The sequence below is a fragment of the Lissotriton helveticus genome, chromosome 3_2 (assembly GCF_964261635.1).
Source record: "Lissotriton helveticus chromosome 3_2, aLisHel1.1, whole genome shotgun sequence".
NCBI lineage: Eukaryota > Metazoa > Chordata > Amphibia > Caudata > Salamandridae > Lissotriton > Lissotriton helveticus.
Window position 1 is genome coordinate 236,433,631 of NC_136062.1, and position 20,605 is coordinate 236,454,235.

Here is a 20,605-nt window from a genome sequence, read left to right on the forward strand (position 1 = left end):
ACAGCCTGATTCATGAAGCGAAATAGCGCCCGCAATGGCTGCGAAAACGCAATTGCGGGTGCAAAACACGGAATCGGCATTCAAGTACGAAATAGCGAATTCGCAAAAAAATAATAGCGATTGAAATAGCGATTACGCTATAATAGTCGCAGACTCCGGGAAGTCGAGCATTAGCGATACGGAAATAGCGACCAACCACGGAATCTGCGAAATGAATAGCGAAACGCAATATTGTCTCAATCGGCATTCATGAAATAAATACATTAGCGAAAAAGCGCTAATTCGCACGTTTGCGCGGCGCAATTTAAGGACAACTCAAAGCAGGTGGTAACCATAAAAGCCATGATTAAGTAAAATTTGAAAAACTGTTGGCCAATCACCAACAGGTCCAGGCCTGACCAATCACACATAAGGACATTCAGCAGCAGCATTAGGCGTTCCACAATGCCTGGGATGTACATGGTGGTGAGGCGGCGAAGGCTACAGCGAGCAGCACGGAGGAGACGCATGAGGCAGGCAAGGATTTACCGGCAGCGGGTCACCTTGCTGGGCCAAACCAGAGAACAGATTTATGCAAAATACAGGCTGAATGGGGAAATGATCACCTGGCTGATACAAGAACTCGACCCCATCATGCAGCACCCAACAAGGCGAAACAATTCTGTGCCCACACATGTGCAGGTATTGTGCAGCCTGCACCTCCTGGCCTCCGGCAGTTTCCAGGGCATAGTAGCCCCTGCTGGGGGGATATCCCAGCCCACCATGTCACGCTGCCTCCACACTTTTGTTGACGCCATGCTCAGCCAGCTCCACCGCCACATCACATTTCCCACGAGCCAACAGGAATTGGACCTGACAAAACTACAATTTTATAATGTCGCCCATTTTGCCCATGTCCTCGGCTGCATAGACTGTACCCACGTCGCCATCTGCCCACCAGCTGGCACGGAGTATATGTACCGCAACAGGAAGTCCTACCACTCCCTCAACATACAGATGGTCTGCAATGCCAAGACCATCATCACTGACATTGTGGCCCAGTACCCAGGGAGTACCCATGACTCCTTTATCTTCAGGCACAGCGGACTCCACACACGACTGATCAGGGGAGAGTTTGGGGAAGGACACCTACTTGGTAAGTACACTTTGTCGACAATGTCACATTGCTATGAAGTAACTGCGCTGCACAGGCAATCAACATCTGCTCCTCTCATTCAGGTGACAGTGGCTACGCCCTACGGGAATACCTCCTGACCCCTTACCTCAACCCTGCCACACCTCAGCAACGGCGCTACAATGTTGCGCACATCCGGACAAGGAACTGTATTGAAAGGACATTTGGCCTGCTCAAGAGCAGGTTCCGTATACTGGACAAGACAGGTGGGGCCATGTATTACAGTCCTGCAGCGTGCTGCCGCATTGTGGCTGTCTGTGCAATGCTTCATAACATTGCAACCAAGCGCCGGATACCAGTTGACATCTCAGGCAGTGAATCTGAGGGGGACGACCGGCCACCAGCACATGCGCACCATGCACGCGGGGAGAACCCAGCTGAAGGCCACAGACGTCGCAACCACATCACAGCTAACAATTTCTAGCCCACCCCCTTCCCCCACCCCACATATCACAATTGCATGCAAAATGTAATGATTACACAAGGCGAATGTGTGCAGCAAAATAAATGTATTTGTTTGATTCACAAGAAAAAAGGGTCATGGTATCAACTATTTACAAAATACAGTATTCCTGCATACTGCATGTGAAGGTTCATGGCAGGCTTAGCGTCAGCCTGCGCCAGTGTCCCTCACACAATGTCATTGGCGCCTCCGGCGCGTAATGCCCAGGCGCCTGTGAGGCTCTTCCTCATCCTGGGCAGCTGTACCAGGCGTAGCCCTGGTGCTGCGCCTAGGTGGCGGGACCTGCGTGGCAGAGTGGCTGCTCACGCTGGAGGCACCCTCACTCGCATCGTCTCCCCCTACAATGGCCGGTAGCACAGGTGTATGCAGTGCGGTCACGGCGGTGGTCAAGTGCTCCAGCACCCGGGTTATGTCCTCGCAGCACTGGATCAGTTGGTGCTGCTGGGTCAGGGAGCGCCGCGACAGCTGGGTGGTGGCATTTGCTGCCACATAATTTGACCTACTATAGGTCGACAGCCGGCTCAACAGCTGGTGGTGGCGCCTGCTTGCAACACTGCGGTGCTTCACGAGCGCTGCAGTATTGTCCTCCATTGCCGCCGTCATGCGGTCCATGGCCGCCGTCATGCGGTCCATCCGCTCGCCGACTCCCGCCACATTGCGGCCAATTTTATGCAGCTGGAGCTGGATGGCTCCTTGCTGCTGCGACTGGCGCTGGTGTATTCGGAGCATGCGCCGCTCCAAGCTCATGCAGGCATGGAGATGCCCATTGCCCCTCCTGCTGTTTGGCCGCTGTGTTGCGGATGTGGCTGGCCCAGATGTGGTTGCACGAGCTGCAGGTGGTGTAGCAGCTGGTGTTGCTGGTGCGGCAGGCACTGGAGGCACATTGGTGGGGTGCCTGGCTCTGGCAGCCGGTTGGCCGGCAGATGTAGGAGCACGTACGGTGGGGGGCCTGGCCTTGGCAGCCGGTGGGCCGGCAGATGTAGCAGCAGGTACGGTGGGAGGCCTGGCCTTGGCAGCCGGTGGGCCGGCAGATGTAGCAGCAGGTACGGTGGGGGGCCTGGCTGCTGGTGTTGGTGCAGCGGCAGGGGCTGGTGGCTGGGTATCGGGTAGGGATTCCTCCTCCTGGGCCTCCTCATCAATCAGCAGCCTCTCGCTGTCACTGCTCTCATCGCCACCTGTGAGGGTAAGTGGATACTCATTAGGTGCATGTGACTGTCAGACGTGCAGATGTTAAATGCATGCTGGGTGTCATTCCCTGGATGGCTGTGGATTTGCGCACTTTGGAACCTTTCTGGCCGCATTGTGGTACTACTACATTGTGGACATACTACGTCTCCCACAATGCTTCAGGGCATTTCCTGATGCACAACATAGGCATGACTAAGGGCCAATGAGTGAGCCTATTTGGTCAGGGACGGTCATAGGGGACAGGGTCGCAGTCGCATGCCACTTACCTTGGGTGTCTTGGGTGGGGCGGGAGGAGTCCAGAGGGGTCACGCCAACACACGCCTCCCTCTCCAAGGTGTCCTCAACCTGGTCCTCCAGGGGTGTGTTGGGTGGGACAGTCGGTCCGCCACCTCCAGTGCCCGATGCCTCACCAAGGCGCTCCACCACCCTCTCCTTGGCACGCCCTCGGAGGTCGTACCAGCACTTCTTCAGCTCCTCCAACGACCTGTCCGCCACGCCCACAGAGTTGACGCTGGAGGCTATCCCCAGCCAGATCCTCCGCTTCTCCTGCTCTGGGACCCTCCTGGAGTTGGCACCAAAGAGCTGGTCGTGGTTGGCCACCACCCCTTCAATCAGGTTCTCCAGCTCCTGCTCGGAGAACTTGAGCTTGCGCTTGCGGCCAGCGCTGTTGCTGGGGCCAGGGACAGGTTCCTCGGACATGGCGGTCGCTATTTCTGCCGTATCGGGAGTCGCTAACGGTGGTTTAGCGTCTGCTTTCCCTCGTGCACACTCGAAGGATAGCGTCACTGTGGTGTTTGGGGGTGGGAACTGGCTGCTTCCTGGTTGTGATGTCATCACGGTGCTCAGAATGCGTCTTCCCGTTTTCCAGATCCCGCGAGAATGCGACTCGCAATCCCGATCGCACGGGATTGCGAGTCGCAATCCCGTGCGATCGGGATTGCGAGTCGCAATCCCGTGCGATCGGGATTGCGAGTCGCAATCCCGATCGCAGGTAGCAGGAAATAGCGATTTTTCTGCGTTTTTTGTAGGTCGCTAACGGCTTTAGCGCCCGCGTGCGAGTCGCTATTTTTTCCCCGAAAAGTACATGAATGCCGTTTTGCGTTTCCTCAATAGCGAGTCGCTATTAATCGCTATTAGGGACACGCAAACGGCCCGTACATGAATCAGGCTGTTAATCTCCCTGCACCTAATAAAAATGAATGTGTCCTTGTGTAAGCAACTGGTGCGCATGTAAAGCGCACCGATACCCTATAACGTTGGGTCAAGTTTGCATTATATAAAACTCTGGGGAAAAAAGGCTAATAGGATTCTCTCCATGCCCCCTCTGACTTCGGTCTGTCTTTCGCACAACCATCCACAATCCTTGTCTTACATCTCTATCTCTCACCTCCTCAAACACCTCTTCATTAATCTCCATCTCCATCTACCACTCTTCCCCCCTCCCTCACATTTATTTCCTTGCTGTCCCTTTTTTTCCCTTGCGATGCACTCCCTACCGTCCCCTCTGCATTTCCTCCTTACTTTCTCCACTCCACTCCAAACAAAAACACATACATTAAAGACATTTTCATTTACAATGGCTATAGTTTTAATTCTCACAAATCCGAAACCTATTGCATGTTCTAAACGTGTTTTGTTTATAATCTGGATGTATTTTGTGTATTTAATTGATACTATTTGTGTTTGTATTTTTCTATTTTTCGATGTATTTTAATTACTATAACTTGTTCACCTTAACAAAGAATGCATAAACAGCCTTGGAAAAGCCCTAGAGTTATGCGCCACAGGGTGTTAAACACGTGTAGGATGGCTGCATTTTGTTTATTTGCACTATATTTGAGGATCACCAAAAGATTACAAAATAATAAATGTGATATACTTGAATAACAAGACATCTATTTGTGTGTTGTAAATAACCCATTTGGGCTTTTTTCTTTCATATATTATATATGAAACACAGATACCTTTGTTAACACAAAACATATCAACACCTCCCCTTTGACTTTGCCAAGAGCCTGATGAACAGCACATTTCCTATTATGTAAACGTGAATCAAAGCCAGTTTTCCAAACTATATGTGTACTTTCACCACTTTACATCTCCAATACCTACTCGATGGCCATAGTATCTGGGCTCCACGCTAAACAAATTATCACCTCCCAACCTCCAGTTCCTCAACCTTCCCACTTCTTACCCCACTGCACCCCTAAACGCTGACCTAGTTGCTTGAGTTCAAATAACCCCGAGAAGCTCACCTAGTGGACCAGAAAGAACCCCAGTTAGTTATGATCCACCTTCCCTGAGGATCTGAACAGTTAACAGCATGACTGAACCCTGACCTCTAGCTGGGACATGCATTTTATTGGTGCATTAGTAACTCTGCACTAAGGTACTTTATCATACCCTATTCTCTTCTCCAAAATGTACATGCTATCTGCCTAAAACTTTGTTCTTCTATAACAAATGTGTTAATTATTGTATACCAATTCTTCTGTGATGCTCTTGATACCAAATAAATACATCCTACAACCCATTTGTGACAGCCCGCACTAACGCGTCATCGGTCTGCAAATATTCCATATGAAGGAAAGAAAACTCTGACATAGTCCTCGTGTTCACATTGTAGATATATTTTCCTGTGACAGAGACTGTCCCTCTGCTCAGTACTATTTGGTGTAAAGAAGGTCCTGGTGTGATCCAGTATGATGCTTAACCCGGCTTTCTATCCTCCTAAACATGTGCATCTGATTGGCAAGGTACACGTGCACTGCCCGGTCAATGCTACTGAACCAACTGGTTCATGCTCATGTGTAGATGCAAAGTCACAGGACCATGACGGAGGCAATTGCATGAAAGTGTTCCAGTGTTTATGGACGATCTTAAATTCTCAATTAAACTCGAGATACAGCTTTTCGAATTCAGGCTTATGAAGATTGACTCGGGGCATGTCAAACTCTAGTTGTTAATTTATGGCACAAAATGATCTAGTGACATCAGCAAGTATGCATGAAAGGAATCCTGCCGATAAAGGAAACATTTTGTGAAATCTACTGCAGACAATGCAGGTTGTTAGGCAATCTCTACATTCTAAAACTAAATTTAGATTTTCAGTTTTTCCACACATCCTACATTTTTACTACTTCTCGGCTCTGATGTACCAATCCATTCTATTATTCGATTAGCAGAGGGTGTGCGGTTGCAAAAGGGATTTTGGGTATGAATTTTTGTAACTCTGAAAAGCATTTCCAAATCACAAAATAGGTTTTGAGACCCATACCAACTTACAATTAAGAGGCAAGAAGAGGCCTCCTCTGCTAATTATGACTCAGTATGGTTGTCTCAATGGTTTTGGACTGAAATTGTGTTCACAAGTCATTGAACAGCTACTGACTCCTGAGAGAAGGTGGCAACAGAATTGCAAGAAGAAAGCTGTCCCTGTTAGACAAATTCTCTTTTAGAAATTTTGTCGGATGACCACAAGGAGACCAGGCAGCAGTCCATGCTTCCCGTACAGATTTTATTTATTGAACCAGAACCGGTTCTTTTAAGAAAAAGTGACACAAACAAGGACCCGTCTAATTAATATTCATTAGGCAGATCGTTCTGTGAAACCTGTTAACTAGAGATTTTGTGAAGTGACCAAGTAGTACACAGGTTGTTTATGACCAGTCACTCAGTACATAAGGCCCATTGGGCCAGATGTAGGTAAATTAGATTTACCGATTCATAAATACCGAATTTTATCGATTCGGTATTCATGAATCGGTAAATCTAATGTAGGTAATTATTCGGTAACAAATACCGAATCGGTAGGATTTACGGTATTTACCGATTCTGTAATTACAGAATCTGTATTTGTCATTGATTCCTATGATTCCTATGATTCCTATGGGCCTTGAAGCCCATAGGATTCGATGGCAAATACCGATTCGGTAATAACCGAATCGGTAAAAATACCGAATTGCCAAGGGGGGGGCAGGGTGTCACTTTGACACCCTGTTGCACCCCTGTTTCTGGCTTGTGTGCCATGTGACACATATACATGCCCTTAGGGCATGTCTGTGTGCCACAGGAATTCGTTATTTACCATGGAATAGTATTCCATGGTATTTGGGATTTGTAATGTAGGGGGCCATTGATTTACAGAATCGGTAAATTTACCGATTTGGCAAATATACAGCGTCGGTAAAATACCGAATCGGTAAATGTACCGATTCTGTAAATCAATATGTAGGTAGCACTGTAATTAGTGCCACAGGCCCTTACCGAATCGTTATTTACCATGGAATACTATTCCATGGTAAATAACGATTCGGTAAGGGCCTGTGGCACTTCCATGGTAATCGTTATTTACCATGGAATACTATTCCATGGTAAATAACGATTCGGTAAGTGCCCGTGGCACTGATTACAGTGCCACCTACATATTGATTTACAGAATCGGTAAATTTACCGATTCGGTATTTTACCGACTCTGTATATTTACCAAATCGGTAAATTTACAGATTCTGTAAATCAATGGCCCCCTACATTACAAATCCCAAAAACAAAGGTGTTGCCAGTTCCTGTGTGGGCTGTGTACAGGGAGCCAGTGGGGCTGCAGGGGTTATGGGGCGCATCCCGTGGCCCTCAACCTGTGCGTGGTCCAGATGGGACTGGTAAATCCACAAGATAAGCACACCCAAAAATTGCAGAAAGAATAGTAAATGAGTGATAGAAGCCGCTCATTTATTATTCACTGCTCCTGGCCAGGGGCGTCCCATGACGCCCTTCATGGGCTAGTTAGTATATCTTATTGTTCACAGTGTTGCCCCAATTTGGGCACCAGCATGGTGCTCAAGTGTGTTGAGGTGGGCTGCAGGGAGTTCAGCTGCCCCCGCAAAAACACATTTTGGAATATTTTCTCTAGGTTTCCTGGGGCCTATATAACATGACCACAGGCCCTTACCGAATCGTTATTTACCATGGAATACTATTCCATGTAATCAGTGCCACAGGCCCTTACCGAATCGTTATTTACCATGGAATACTATTCCATGGTAAATAACGATTCGGTAAGGGCCTGTGGCACTGATTACAGTGCCACCTACATATTGATTTACAGAATCGGTAAATTTACCGATTCGGTAAAAGCTCCAACTCTGAGAGTGATCAAAAATATCATCAACTTTTCTTGGGGTCATACTAGCCCATGAAGGGCGTCATGGGACGCCCCTGGCCAGGAGCAGTGAATAAGGTTGAGGGCCACGGGATGCGCCCCATAACCCCTGCAGCCCCACTGGCTCCCTGTACACAGCCCACACAGGAACTGGCAACACCTTTGTTTTTGGGATTTGTAATGTAGGGGGCCATTGATTTACAGAATCGGTAAATTTACCGATTTGGTAAATATACAGAGTCGGTAAAATACCGAATCGGTAAATTTACCGATTCTGTAAATCAATATGTAGGTGGCACTGTAATCAGTGCCACAGGCACTTACCGAATCATTATTTACCATGGAATAGTATTCCATGGTAAATAACGATTACCATGGAAGTGCCACAGGCACTTACCGAATCGTTATTTACCATGGAATAGTATTCCATGGTAAATAACGATTCGGTAAGTGCCTGTGGCACTGATTACAGTGCCACCTACATATTGATTTACAGAATCGGTAAATTTACCGATTCGGTATTTTACCGACTCTGTATATTTGCCGAATCGGTAAATTTACCGATTCTGTAAATCAATATGTAGGTGGCACTGTAATCAGTGCCACAGGCCCTTACCAAATCGTTATTTACCATGGAATATTATTTATTTACAGAATCTGTAAATTTACCGATTCAGTATTTTACCGACTCTGTATATTTACAGAATCGGTAAATTTACCGATTCTGTGTGGCACTGATTACAGTGCCACCTACTTATTGATTTACAGAATCGGTAAATTTACAGATTCGGTATTTTACCGACTCTGTATATTTACCAAATCGGTAAATTTACCGATTCTGTAAATCAATGGCCCCCTACATTACAAATCCCAAATACCGGTCGGTAACGGCCGAGATCGGCCGTTACCGACCGGTATTTGGCGAGCTACATCTGGCCCTTACTTCCTTAATCACTGATACTCAAATTACTTTTGCAGCATTACCTTTGTCAATTTGAATATTGTTAGGGATATACTTGTAGTTAGTATGAACATCAGAAATAGTTCCTGTTGGGTGTTGCTTACTAGAAATAGTTTGAATCCTCAAAACAGACAGTTAACAATGCTTAACTGTGACTTGGAGCACACAGACATCTGTAGAAGTGAATTTTAAACACACTGGGCCCAGCTAAAAGGTCAGTGGCAACTGTGTTTTTATAGCTAGGACCAGGCTTCCATAGAAAATAGATTTTTTGGTTTGCTAATACGTTTTGAGCCATTGGACGAATCTTCGTGACATTTTCCCAAAAAAGTATATCCAGCTCAGCTTCTTGCAGCACTCATTATATCTTCTTTAACATCATTGATAATATCACTGCAACATTTGTAAAGCAATTATTGATGAGAAAGCTGAGCATGGCAGGGGCGCCCGTTATAGTTACCTTAGGGTACGAGTTATTGTTACTAGAGATAACTAGAACTTTTGAATTTCTATTTTTTCTAAAGTTTAAAATGTTACGTTGCTACTGAAGATTTCACCTAACTATAACATTACTTTAACCTTTGGTTTTACAGTGAATACATATATATGTATCTATACTAACTAAGTTGTACCCCCACCATGCACATTTTCATAATTTATTTGATGTCATGAGTGAAGTTATCAATGCTGTCATTAAACAAGTCATCAGTGATGTAATATGACATAAGTAGTGCATGGCGAGGGTGCGAGGTATAGTTAATTCATGGTGCGAGCTATAGGTACATCAGTTAAAAACACCTGGTGCATTTCAATGTTTTTTTTAGTTTAAAATGCTATGTTGTAAGTGACATTCTCACCTAACTATATTGTCACTTTAATCTTTGTTTTTTTCAGTGACCTTCTAAGGTTATTTCCACTATACCCAAATATAACTGTCACTTTAATCTTGTGTTTTTTCAGTGAATTTCTAGGGTGTTTTAAAGTAAAGTCACGTCAATATATAATAAGCAGGCCTATTTGCTTTTTCAAGTGGTGACTACATCAATAACAAACATGAGCTTATTGACTTTGTTAAAGAATCACCACACCAATACATAAAGCAAGCCTACTGACTATGTTCACAATATTTAACACATATCAGAGCCTTTCTTTTACACTTCATAGGCCACATAATGCAGCCAAAAGACCAACCACTAGGCGTCCCTGCATTTCTGAGCTGAAGAGCAAAAGCTCCAACTCTGAGAGTGATCAAAAATATCATCAACTTTTCTTGGGGTCATGTTATATAGGCCCCAGGAAACCTAGACAGGCAGCTGAACTCCCTGCAGCCCACCTCAACACACTTGAGCACCATGCTGGTGCCCAAATTGGGGCAACTCTGTGAACAATAATATATACTAACTAGCCCATGAAGGGCGTCATGGGACGCCCCTGGCCAGGAGCAGTGAATAATAAATGAGCGGCTTCTATCACTCATTTACTATTCTTTTTGCAATTTTTGGGTGTGCTTATCTTGTGGATTTACCAGTCCCATCTGGACCCCGCACAGGTTGAGGGCCACGGGATGCGCCCCATAACCCCTGCAGCCCCACTGGCTCCCTGTACACAGCCCACACAGGAACTGGCAACACCTTTGTTTTTTGGCCATTTGTTTTTTGGAGTGGGTGTTCCAGTGCCACCTGGGGCACCCACAACTTAGTAATTCATTGTGCGGTGCGGGGGAGGCTCATGGCCACACTGCCACCCCTCCAGGCACCCATACGAGGTGTGGTGGGTGCTAGCTCCAGTAGATTGCTCCCGCCCAGCTGGGAGAAGCTTTTGAATCCTGTGTTGTCTGCCTGCGAGAGTGCAGGCATGAGTTGAACTGCTCCCTTCCAGCTTTCTCGCAGGCAGGGAACAATAGTTTTTAGAAACATGTGAGTACATCCTCCTCCTTAATTGATAATAAAAGCTCTGGAATTCCAAATGATATTTATTTTCCACTTTTATTCTTCATATTTAATCTTGATCCATAAACTTTCATCATTATCCAGAGTATTACAGAGGGTAGGTTTGGCATTAAACAGCCGACACGTGTAGATGGTCATTTGGACCAGGGCTTTCTGAAGGCTGCAAAGAGATGTAATGAACGCCTTGAATTCAGATTTAGTTAGGAACCAGTCATAGACATCACCTAATGCTAAGTGACAAATGTGCATATGTGCTAAGTCCAGACAATCAGGAAAAAGCGAAAAAGCTAGTGCAGTGATATTAAAAATAGAAAGAAAAAGAATAAGAAAATGATATGATGATGCGGGCAAGAATTGAAATAAGCTAAAGAACTGCAAAATATGTATAGCTTGTAATACTTACCTCATGCACAATCAAATTTAGTTGATAATGTGTTATCTTATAATAGTTACCTCATGTAGAGTAAGCTTTAGTTGACAATGTGCTGTCATACTTTTATCACATGCATAGCTTATCTATTATATGGTTACGGATGTTTGTAGCTCCAAAAGTTAAGATGACTAAACAAAAAACAGTAATTTCTATTACAGTGTGCATTAGTGCCATAGTACCACAGACACATTTTTTTTTTTTTTGTGTAAGACATTTATTGGTTATATACAAGAGGTACACTGCGTCATGCCAACAACCCGGAGGTAGGCCGCGATATATGCAATTGTCAAGCAACAACAGGTCTCCCGTGGGGGAATTTCCAGAATATCCGGTTGTCTCGCAACTGGCCGTACCTGTAAACTATGGCAAATGTAAATAAACATACAGTGCAACAGAAGCAAATCACATAATCTTACATTTTTGTAGTTGATGTCGCAAATAGTCAAAATCTCACATGTACTAGACATCGCACCGCCATATGGACGAGAACGGTAGTCATGACTCATCAAAACAGCAGGTCAGCATAAACAAATTCGCGACACCCTTTACTCCCAACCCCTCACAACAGTGTGAGGGTAACAAAGAACATGGTGGTGCTTAGCAGAGCATGATCTACATGGCTGAAATAGCAAGCTCGGGGCAGTGCGTGCGAGGTACAGACAGCTGAAGTAACATGCAAGCATATGGCAGGGTCAGTAACAGAGGGACTCCAGAATCTCACGGAAGGTGGGGGGGGGGAGCAGACCGACTAGCGTGTCGTGTGAACGGGGCAGAGCGATAAGACTGGCGGGCGCTAGGTGAAGCAGAAGCAGTGTATGGGTAGGGTGTTTCGTAGGCCATAGGAGCAGTCTCTTTGGCAGCACTCAACTCGCCATAGGTAACGCGCCCGCAATCGAGGAATCTCAACCCATGTCATCGGAGACGCCCACGTCAGGGGAACCTCCGGAGGCAGCAGAGCCTGTTTTCTCCCTAGCCCACTGGAGGAATGGCTCCCAAATGTCATTGGGCCTGGTGGCAGTGGGCATCGACTCCCAGTAGTGCGTGAGTTGTGTTTGACCATAAGTCACGTCTTTAACCCACGCCGCGAATGCAGGTAGAGTCCTGCGGCCCCAGTTTATTGCCACCTGGCGTTTCGCATAAAGGAGCAATATCGCGTGCAGCTTCCGGTCGCAAGGCTCAGTGTCCTTCACATAACCTAACAGGCCCACAAGCGGGGTAGGCTCGTCTGACCTGCGCAGCATTTGGTTGATGGCATTGAAGATGGCCGACCAATATTCATGTAACTTAGGGCAGGTCCACGCCACATGCAAAAAGGATGCATCTGCTCCACCACATTTCCAGCATGAAGCATCTTCTCTGATGCCCATGCGGTGTAACAGTGCCGGAGTGCGGTAGTACCTGTGCAGGAATTTAAAGTGTACCAGTCTCAACCTATAATTCGGTGACAGCGCCGATAGTTGTGCACAGCAGTAGTCCCATGTGTCGTCAGTGAGGGGGTCATCCAGGTCGGCAGACCAAGCCTGTTTGGCCGCTGGCTCTGTGATCGGAGCTTGTTCCTGCATACAATTATATAGTCTAGAGACCAGCTTCGCGGAAGATGGTCGTGACAACAAATTATGGAGTGCGTCTAGGCGTGGCGGCTCCTCAGGGAATTTAGGCCACAACTTCTTACAGGACTCCCGGAGGGAATGGTGCAGCAGTGCGTCCGAGAAGGAGTCAGCGTGGCCATCCTCTCGCGCTGGTAATTCAGCGAACTTCCCGTCGGGATAGAGATCCGCAAACGTCAGTATGCGTTTCCCTCGAAGCAGAATGGTGTCTCCCCTGGTACAGAGGCACGGTAGCATCGGGTTACCACGTAGTGGGATCGATGGCGCGTATAGCAACGGGAGTTTCGCACGGATCCTCAGTTCACGCCAAGACCAGCGGATCATTTCCACCGTGTCAATGTCTTTCGATGGGCGCGTGACCCCGCCGTATAGCGCCACCTGTAGGGGTGATGGGGCGGCAGCGGCCAGTTCCACCGCCACATGTGGCTGGTACGGGGTGGGGAAGACCCAGAAATGCAGGAACTGCGCCTGTGCGCATAGGGAATACAGTTTGAAATCCGGCGCTCCAAGGCCTCCCTGTCTGAACGGGAGGGTCAATAGGGCCCAAGAAGACCTAGCCTGGCCGCCGGACCACACCAGTTTTAGAAGTATCGACCTTACGCGCGCGTGGAAGTGCGCCGTCATTGGGATGGGAACATTCACAAATAAATACAGGAATTTGGGGAGTACTACCATTTTCACCAGTGCTATCCGTGCGACCAGGGAAAGGGGAAGTCTGTTCCAGATCTCTACTTTGCTTTCAAGCCAGTCCACCGCTCTCCCGAAATTCAGGGACCAGATTTCCTGTATGTCCCGACTCACCCATACGCCCAGGTACTTCACCGCCTCAGTTTCCCACCTCAGGGGATATTCCGAGGGAGGCTGTGTGGTCGCGTCAGTTAGGGGGAATGCTACAGATTTCGACCAATTTATCGATATTCCAGCCAGGCCCTCGAATCTCACGAATTCTCGGAGCAGTGGGTTCATATTGTCAGAGGGATCTTTAATGTAGAGAGTGACATCGTCTGCATATAAGGAGATTAGCAGACTCCGGGAGCTGAAACCTATCCCCCTCGCCATATGATGTTGACGAACCCTGGCCGCTAGCGGCTCCATGGCAATGGCGAAAAGGAGTGGAGATAGGGGGCACCCCTGTCTGGTCCCTCTAGATATGTTAAAGGGCTCGGACACCAAGCCATTCACACTCACCCGCGCCCTAGGTGCATCATACAGCAGTTTAATGAGTGTGATGAAGTTAAGACTAAACCCCATTCTCCCTAAGATTTTGAACAAGTAAGGCCATTCCAAGGAGTCAAACGCTTTGGTGGCGTCCAAGAACACCACCGCAGCCCGGACAGATGGGTGTAAATAGTGTAATATGGAGAAGAGAGTTCTGAGGTTGTGGGATGTCGCGCGGCCTGGGATAAACCCGGACTGGTCAGGGAGAGCTATCATGGGCAATAAGGGTTGTAGCTTGTCTGCAATGACTTTAGAAAAAATCTTGGCGTCAACGTTAATAAGGGAGAGGGGACGATAAGAGTCAAGTGCCATGCTGTCTTTGTCGGGTTTCAGGAGCGTAATTATTAGGGCTTCGCGCATCGAGTCAGCAAGTGAATTTAGCTCAAGGGCCTCAGCAAATAGTGAGTGTAGTTTCGGGGCCAGTTCCTCCACATATGTCTTGTAGAAGGAAGTCGTAAGCCCATCCGGGCCAGGCGCCTTGTTCGATGGCATGCTCTTAATAACCTTAGCTATATCTTGTGCAGTAACGGGGAGGTCCATGTATTTCCTGTGATTGTCATTGAACCGGATCACTGACAGAATATCGACTGAAAGAATATCGACTACCCAAAATATCGTTGAGAAAATATCGACAGTCAAAATATCGAGTTCCAATCTACAAACAGGTAAGTACAAAAATATCGAGTACAAAATATCGTTTACAAAAATATCGTTGTAAAAAATATCGACTTTACTAAAAACAATGTTTAATTACATTAATATAAAAAATTAATTACTAAAATATAATTAACAATACTTAAAATAACTTTTAATAATTAAATAATTAATGAAAGTAAAAAAATAAAAACATTTTCATCATATTTCTTAAAACATATATATATAGTAACAAAATTTAATTAAATAATAGGCAATATTGTATATGTACCCCAAAAACCCAAAACTGACCCTGAACCCTAAAAATACCCCTTTACCCAAAAACTGAAAACTGACCCTGAACCCTAAAAATACCCCTTTACCCAAAAACTGAAAACTGACCCTGAACCCTAAAAATACCCCTTTACCCAAAAACTGAAAACTGACCCTGAACCCTAAAAATACCCCTTTACCCAAAAACTGAAAACTGACCCTGAACCCTAAAAATACCCCTTTGCCCAAAAACTGAAAACTGACCCTGAACCCTAAAAATACCCCTTTGCCCAAAAACTGAAAACTGACCCTGAACCCTAAAAATACCCCTTTGCCCAAAAACTGAAAACTGACCCTGAACCCTAAAAATACCCCTTTGCCCAAAAACTGAAAACTGACCCTGAACCCTAAAAATACCCCTTTGCCCAAAAACTGAAAACTGACCCTGAACCCTAAAAATACCCCTTTGCCCAAAAACTGAAAACTGACCCTGAACCCTAAAAATACCCCTTTACCCAAAAACTGAAAACTGACCCTGAACCCTAAAAATACCCCTTTACCCAAAAACTGAAAACTGACCCTGAACCCTAAAAATACCCCTTTGCCCAAAAACTGAAAACTGACCCTGAACCCTAAAAATACCCCTTTAATTTAACATAATTAGCAATTAATCAATTAAATTAAAGTAATTACCAATTACATTTTAATTAATTAAAAAATATTTTTTAATTTACAATTATTTAAATATTACTACCAATTATTAAATTTACATATTTAATTAATTATAATTAAATTACTTCCCACCCTATTCCCCTATAAACCCACAACCCGCTACAGAAAATAAATTATTTTAATTTACATAATTAGCAATTAATCAATTAAATTAAATTAATTACCAATTTAATTGTAAATAATTAACATATATTATTTAATTACCAATTAATTAATTATTACTACCAATTAATAAATTTACATATTTAATTTATTATAATTAAATTACTTCCCACCCTATTCCCCTATAAACCCACAACCCGCTACAGAATAAAATTGCACAATAATTTAAAAAAATTATTAATTAAAAATAATAATTAAAAAAAATGACACTTTTCACATATAATATAACATAAAACACTATAAATAATTAAATATTATTTAAAAAACTATATTTTTTACTATCTAGATTATATACTTGGATATTTTCACTGTCTATATTATTTACAGTCGATATTACTTCACTTACCTTAAAAACGATATTTTGACTGTCGATATTCTGTCTAGTCGATATTTTCTCCAAACGATATTTACAACTCGATATTCTTTCCAGTCGATATTTTGGAGTCGATATTATGTCTGTGCACCCATTGAACCAGACCAGGGCAATAGAATCCAGGAAGCTATCTAGGGAATCAGGGACGTCCGTCTGTTTAGCTCTGTATAGGGATGAATAAAAATCAGTGAAGGTTTTTAGGACTGCCTCTTGACCCACCACCAGAGTGCCTGCGCTGTCATGAATAGTGTGTATGTGGTGTGTTTCTGACCCAGGGGCGATTAACCTGGCCAGGGTCCTGCTCGGTCTGTCTCCTTCTCCGTACCTATGCGCTTCAGCCTGTTTACCCAGAAATTTCACTTCTCGCTGCGCCTCCTCATTGAATTCGAGCAGTTTGGTTTTGATGCTACTGGCTAGCTCTAATTTCGGGTCTCGGCAGAAGGCCAGGTCCAACTCACTCAGCTCCTGTTCTAACCTCGACAGAGAACGTCGAATATCACGTAGCACTCCTGCTTGCCTGGCTATGCACTGTCCTCGTATTACCGCCTTAAAGGCGTCCCACACAATAGCCTCCGTGGAGGCCGACCCCTCATTATCCTTGAAGTAGTTTTCAATATCAGTACGTATTTCTTCAGTGAACACCTGATCTGTGAGGGCATGCGGGGGCAATCGCCAAGCAAACGCCTTGGCAGTGCAACCAGGAATATGTAGCTCCAGTGCACAGGGGGCATGATCAGACAGCGACCTAGCTTGGACGTCGACCCTCTCCACCCACGTTGCCACCTCAGGTGTCACCAACCAAAAATCCAACCTAGACCAAGCAGCATGGTGGCATGTGATGCAGGTACCCAGTCTCTCCCCAGGATGCCTAACTCTCCACACATCAGATAGTAATCCCTCCTCCATCACATCAAGGATAGCCTGTCTTGCTTTGACATGTGTGGGCCTGGCCACGCCCTGCCTGTCCAGTTCATTATTTAACACAACATTGAAATCCCCTCCAATCACAATCGAGCTACAGTTTAACAAAGTAATTTGTGCCCAGACCTCGCGAAAAAAGTCCGGGTCATCCACATTCGGACCGTATATAGCAGCCAAAACTAGAGGTTTGCCCTGCAGCGAACCATGCAAAATGACAAAGCGGCCTTCAGTATCAAGCACGCACCTATGTTCTTTCCAATCCAGCCCTCTACGTATAAGAACAGCCACTCCCCTAGCATAATTGGAATAAATGGCGGAATATACCTGTGACCACCTATTGTGTTTCAACCTGGGCGACGGAGTCGCATTAAGATGAGTTTCTTGCAGGAAACAAACGTCAACGTTGTGCCTGGATAGCACACCATGCATCAGCTTAGCTTTCTTGTAGTCCCCAAGCCCTCTAATATTCCAGGTCCATAGCTTAACCCCCCCATTCCAGCAGTTGGGTCGAAGTGACTGAATACCCTCCGCCACCAATCCCAACATCGTCTGAGCGTCCTCGCACCCCGCACCCATCAGCCCCCCTCGCACCAAGCAAGTAAAGTCGTAAGCAATTGTGCACCAGTTCAAAACAAATAACCAAACACCCAACCTCATACTCCCCCCCTCACCCACGCCAACCCCCCAATCAGGTTGCGTTAAAACCCATGGCGTGCTTAGACCAGCACTCCAGTGAAGTAGAAACAATAACAGCGGGAAATACCCCATGGGGGCGAGGTGCTCCCGGCATACACCCCCGATTGCTCGGGGTGGCTGCACATCCCAGAAGATTCACAGCTCTCCAGAGATAGCCAGACTCACGAAAGTGCCATTAATGTACCAATATGGGAAACAGCAGTGTCTTAGACCCAGGCCTGCACTCGGTTCTCGGTCGATCCTCGGGCATGAAAAATAATTCAGGCTGCTGTCGGCAAACCATGCCAGTGTCCAATGGCTACGACGAAGCCAGGGTCCCCCGTCTAGGTTTCCATGCAAAGGGGGCTCTCGGCCAACCAGGTCCGATGTTGTCAATCATTGTCGCTCATTCGGTCAGCGCTGTCCTCCAGTCTGGGAGATTTCCGGCGAGCACCAGCTCCGCATATGTGTCTGGAGAATTTCAGGGCAGATTTCGCGTCCGTGAAGAAGTGCGCCTCTCGCTCGTGCATTATTTTCAATTTGGCCGGATACAGCAAGGAGTACGGTATCCCGGCTTGCATCAACAGTTTCTTGGCCGGTAGAAACTCCTTCCTGGCCGCTTGAACCATAGGGGTAAAGTCAGGATAAAATGAGAGCTGGTTCCCTTTGTGGGTAATCTTGCCCTTCTCCCGAGCCAGCCGTAGGACACGGTCACGATCCTGATAATTTAGCAATTTCGCCAAGATGGGTCGAGGAGGGGCCCCCGTCGGAGGTTTCTTGCCAAGGGTTCTGTGCGCCCTCTCTACCGTGAAAACCTGGGAAAGGTCGGGGTCAAACAGTTCGTGCAGTAGATCCGTTACAAAGACCTCCATTTTCCCAGTATTATCAGTTTCCGGAATGCCTGTGATACGAATGTTGGATCTGCGGGAACGTGCTTCCAAATCATCCGCTTTGGCTCTCAGGAATTCCAGTTCGCGCTCAATGGTTGTTACGTGTTGCTTGGTCTGTTGCTGGAACTCGCAGCATTCCGTTTGTCTGTTTTCGAGCTTGTCGAGGCGTGTCTCATGTGTGTCCACCTTAGCTTTGACCGCTTCCAGCTGTGAAGCCATTGCGTCCAACTTGGAGTCGATGCTTTTGAGGCTAGAGCGGATCTCCATAATTAAGGCGCCAAAATCTATGTCTGGTGTAGGACTGGTGGAAGGGGGTGACGCTGCCTCCTGATCTGCCGGCATCTGTTTGGCCTTCTGTTTCTGCTCGAAAGTGAGCTTGGGCTGTCTCGCATCCCTATTTCCACCCATCTGGAACCTGGAGGCCTCCACGGAGGTCGCGTATGTCCACCCACTCTCGAGTGCTATTGAGTCCGCCCCCAAGGATTGTTCAGCCCAGAGCAAGGATCACTCAATCTCAAGTGGGGAATATTAGCGTGTATCCGCAGGCGGTCTCCACCAGGTGCAGGTGTTGGAAGGGCGCGGCGGTATCAGGCGGGCCTCGGGATAGGAAAATGGCGGGTCTCCCATCAACAGGTCACATCCGAGTTCCGTGTGCCCCGTGGATTTGCCCCCAAGTCCTCCCCGCGTGTACAGGCAGAGTTCACTCACCAGGGATGCAGCAGGTCTCCGCGTGGCTAGTGGGCCGCAGGAGCACTGAATACCGCCGAACAGGAGCAGACCGCAAACCACCCAGCCGAGTGTACAGGCTGCGGTCCTCTGCACCGCAACACCACACCAAAATGGCAGCCGCTCTGTCGGGCCGGCGTCAGTCCGCTTCGCGGGCACTTGGTATCCGGCGAGTACCTCTGCCGGGCTCCGACACCGCAGCCGCAGCTCCACAACACACAGCGGCTGTCAGTTAGCGTCCCTGGGGTTCCGACAGCTCCGTCACTCTGCAGGCGAAAAGGCCCTCCAATCCTCGGGGTCCGGTGAACCGCAGCCTCCGCTTCGGGTTCCACAGCGGTCTGCAGTAGAGCCGGTCAGATCGTCCGCGCCAGAACTCGGGCGCCCGGTGTCAGCGTGCCGTAGGATTTCAGCCGAGTGTTCCCTAGGTCATTTAGCGTCCGGTCATCCGCAAATCAGGGTCTCTCCACAGCATAAAAAGGATCGTGCCAGGATTTTTGGTGTGCAGCCGGCGGAGCTCACTCACAGAGCGGCCATTTCGCTGCGCGGTTAGCCACGCCCCCACCACAGACACATTTTAGTAATTGTGTTTTGTTAAGCGTAATAAAAAGTGATTTTACGAGGACCTCAGATAAATACCTTTCACAGTTTAGCAGAAGTACTTATCATATGACATTTGATTCCTCAAAAGTATTGTTTCAAATAGAACAAGAAAGAAGTTTGTTTGCTGTCTCCTCCATTTAGATTTTCACCTCTAAAATAACTAAGAATCTGGAGTTCTGGACTTTTTGGTTCCGTCCAGAGGTGTCAGGGAAAACACCCGAAGACCCCGGAGTTCAACCTGTCTCGGTGCACAAACAAACAGAAACACGGGCTTCTCGATGGTGGCGTCAAAGACCAAAGGTTTATTACTGCAGGGACACAGAAGTCACAGAAACTGCACACGGGCAGTGTCTAGGAGCCTGTTCAATTTGTACAAAGAGGGTTGTTCCTTATATACTAAATATTCTGCTCGGGGCAAATTCTTTACATGTTACCACAGTTCTAAACATTCGTGTCTTAAACAATAAAT